Source organism: Octodon degus, unplaced genomic scaffold (assembly GCF_000260255.1).
Source record: "Octodon degus isolate 3935 unplaced genomic scaffold, OctDeg1.0 scaffold00096, whole genome shotgun sequence".
Taxonomy (NCBI): Eukaryota; Metazoa; Chordata; class Mammalia; order Rodentia; family Octodontidae; genus Octodon; species Octodon degus.
In genome coordinates, this window is record NW_004524672.1 from 4,544,684 (window position 1) to 4,548,431 (window position 3,748).

A 3,748-nucleotide genomic window follows, 5' to 3' on the forward strand; every position below is an offset into this window, starting at 1 on the left:
GCAGTAAGAGTTTTAAAAGTAGACAAAACAAGAATTTAATGCTGCCAGAAGATCAGCAACAAGGCTGAATAATTATTGGGGCAGTCAATGGAGCTTACTGGAAACTTCTGGGAAAGAAGAAACAACGGAGGAAGAAGGACAGGGACGATAGGGTGAGAAGAGAGATGAAAGGGACTCAGCATCCACTGTGTGGTGGCACAAGCAGAATGGTTAGGCTGTTCTTGGAAGGGGTCGGAGCAACAACAATTCTCAAAACTGGACATTCCAGCCTAGCTGGTCAAATATAAGTAGCACTTAGTAATACATTCCCTCTAAAGCTGTTGGTGAAAAGTAGACAATAGGAAAAGGACAAGTTGATGTTCTGAGTTAATCAGTTTCAGAAGTTACAGAAAGAGAAAATTGGATTTATTTAAAAGCTCCCTTTAAAGAAAAAGAAAAAGCCCAATTTTTTATATGCTAAACTAATGATCACAACGACAAATCCATCATGCAACAGTCCCAGAAAGTAATTGTCTAAGTGAACTGTATAGCCAGTCTCCTTTCCTGTGGTTGAAACAGTCTCACAAAACAGCATGTAAAATGTTGTATAATAAGTTGTCCTGTGCAGCATCTTTTAAAATATAGGTTAGCTAGGAAACACCTGCTATCACTATGTTATTATCATAAAATCCATCAGTTTTCCAGACAAAACACCAGTGCCTGTTGGGAGTTAAGAACAGTTTTCACTTAAATACAAGGTCACACTGTTTGGGTGCACAGGGGACAGTGGAGGTGGGGTGGGGGAATTTACATTTATTCCAAGGCACTCAACACTGGACTCCTTCCAAGAGAGGAAACGAGACTAAATAGATCATTTGTTTTATTCCGTTTGGGTATTTCTTGTGTTTCTCCCAACTGCAGCTTATGGACACAGAGCCAAACTCAGAGTCTGGCTACAGCTGGCTAAACTCCAGGTCACTATTTTTTTATTTTTTATTTTTGAAGGAATAAACAATGTGAGGCTGTAACTGCCGATTAAAGCAAGCCACAGGACTGAAGGACAAAATGAAATTCTGCTGTGAAGATGAGGTCAGAAAGAAAAGAGCCAGGTAGAGGAGGTTAGCGATTTGGGTTTCTCAAACAAAACGGAAGTAGACGAATGTCAATTGGAGGCAGGTATTCAAGAGAAACACGTTCAAAAAGTGTCAAATACCAGAAGAGGAAGGTGCTGCTCACTGGCACTGCCTGAAGTAGGTACGCCCTCTTCAGCACAGGCCTCTGACGACAGGGGGCAAAGTGCCCAGGGTCTTGCCATGGAAGGTGTACCCTGGCTTATTTCTTCCACCTTCCCTTGTTGGCATCAAGAAGCCAGCTAACACCAGCCGCGCACACTCAGTAATAAGAGTAGTTGCTATTCCCAGCAGATCTCACCAGGAGAATGGTGCCTTGTCTGGAATCTTTTCTTTTGGGAGATGCTGTGGTCCGTCCCATCCAATATCCAAGGAGAGAGAAAGCAACCGCAATGGCCGGGCTTGTGTAAGCACTCCTTAACAATGCACCCCAATTTCAGAACTGCCGAGTCATATACAGTATGGCTCAAAATGTTCCTTGGACAGAACCGGGGGTATGGAGAGTGACTGTCAGTGAACAAAAGAAGCATTCTAAAGCTTTCCAAAATGTCCTCTATAGATGAGTCTGACCCCTATTTATCCTCTAATCAGAACAATACTGGAGGTTTGGTTTTGCTTGTTTTTTTTTTTTTTTTTTTTTTTTTGTTTTTTTTTTCCTGAAAGACATTGAGTTCATTATAAGAGACTGAAACCCCTTAAAATAATATGTGGGCATTTCTCTCAAAAACTGTTTTAACTTTAGAGTAACTTTTCTAAAATGTTAGCATTGCAAAAAAAACAAAGTGTTTGGGACATGAATTAATATACCCACCTAATATCCCAAGTGTGATGCTACGGACAGTTTTTGTAAAATGCTACCTCCGAGGAAGTCTGCAAATTGATCACAGGATCTCTGTATATTATTTCCTACAACTGCACACACAATCAGTTCAATTTAAAAGCTTCAGTTTATAAAAGAGATTGAGATAGAGCTGGGTGCGGGGAACCTGGGTAACTTTCCTACACTGGTGTCACTTGTGTTTCTCAGAGCTAGTTTGTCTCTCTGACTGTTTCTTGAGCTGCCCTCCTTTGTAGAAGAGGAAACTACTCCCGGCTTCTCCAACACGGGGAGAGAGCTCAGTCTAAACTCTGGGCTTTTGAAATCTTTTTCCCTCACCCTACCTCACCCGAGTTTTCCCCAGCCCCAACTCCCTTTTTCTGATGGGCCAAGGCACAAGTCGGTCATCGCCACACGTGACCACCACATCTCACACTTGTTCATCCCTTGTTAATCTGTGCGCAGAGCATTGCTCTGGGCAAAAGAGAAGCAGCAAGTGGGGAACCACGCTGGATTTCTCCTTCCTGCTCTCAGGGAGTACAGTTGAAAAGAGCCAGAAGCAAATGAGACCAAAAACAAAAAAGTTTTACAAAATAAAATCCTGATGAGGGCTAAGTGTGGGAAGTCAGAGAAAGAAAGCCTTAACCTTAAGGGCCGGCCAGATAGCTCAGCGGTCTAAGGCAGCAGCAGCAGCGGCCGGGGTTCGATCCCCGGTATGCCATGCCAGCTCCACCCCTGCAACATAGGCCTGTAATCCCAGTGCTTGGGAGGCTGAAAATAGGAGGATCACTATGAGTCTGAGCTGTTTAGTGAGACCATGGAGACCCTGTCCTAAATACATTAAGAAAGAAAGCCTTAATCTTAGCACAACTGCTCAAGAAAGCTCCACACAGGAGATAACATCTGACTTTGGACCCAAAGTAGAAGGCCTTGGGGAAAAGCTTTTCAGTCAGAGGGAACAGCAAGGAGAAAGGATTTACACACTGCCCAGTGACCACCTATGACTACCAGCAAATAGACAAGTTTTCTTTCCGGGGAATTTTGTGTTTGTTTGTTTTACTTGGGGACCAATCCCCCATGGCTTGCCCCAACACCCCCAGGCTGGCCCACACCCCTCTATGAAGCACACAGGCATCCACTCTCTAGGCCTCCACTGCCTACCGGGCAATGACAGACTGATCTCCCCCAGTGCTCTAACTAATAGAAGCCATTGAGGGCTGTGTCCAGGACAAGTTTCACAGCAGGCAGCAGCTGGGCCATTAGGCCTGCTGGGGGAGGGAGCTTGCACCAAAGGCAATATTGAAGTTGGGTTCCTTCAAACCTAACTTGAGACAAAGTGGGACTAAAGACAGAGTAGCGTGCAGCGTGACAGTCATCTGCTGTCACCCTGCGTCTGCACCCGTCTCGCTGCAGGGGGTCCATCCACTGTAGGGACGGTGAAGAAGGGCTCCATTCCCAGGACTGTGTCCTCATCCTGTCGCCTAGAGGAAGGATCCCAGTTTTCTGGGCTCCGTCTTTTGCCATCTGCTTAAGGCGACCTCCAGCCCAAGCAGGCAGAGGTGAGTAGGGTCTTCGGTCCTTCCCCCTCCCCCGTCAAAGACCCCCTCCTGGCAGCAAGACCCCCATCACCTGATCACCTGCACGCTCGCTTTCCGGGGCGTCCCTAACCCAGTCTCTTCCAGGGGCGGCAGCCCAGGCGACCCCCGACACACCGTACCCCGCACCCGGCGACCCACGTGCAGCTTGGACCCCGCCGGCGCCGCCCCTCGGGGTTTCCGGGCGCCGCCCCACGTCGGGGACCCCAGGGGGCGGGCTGCGGCGG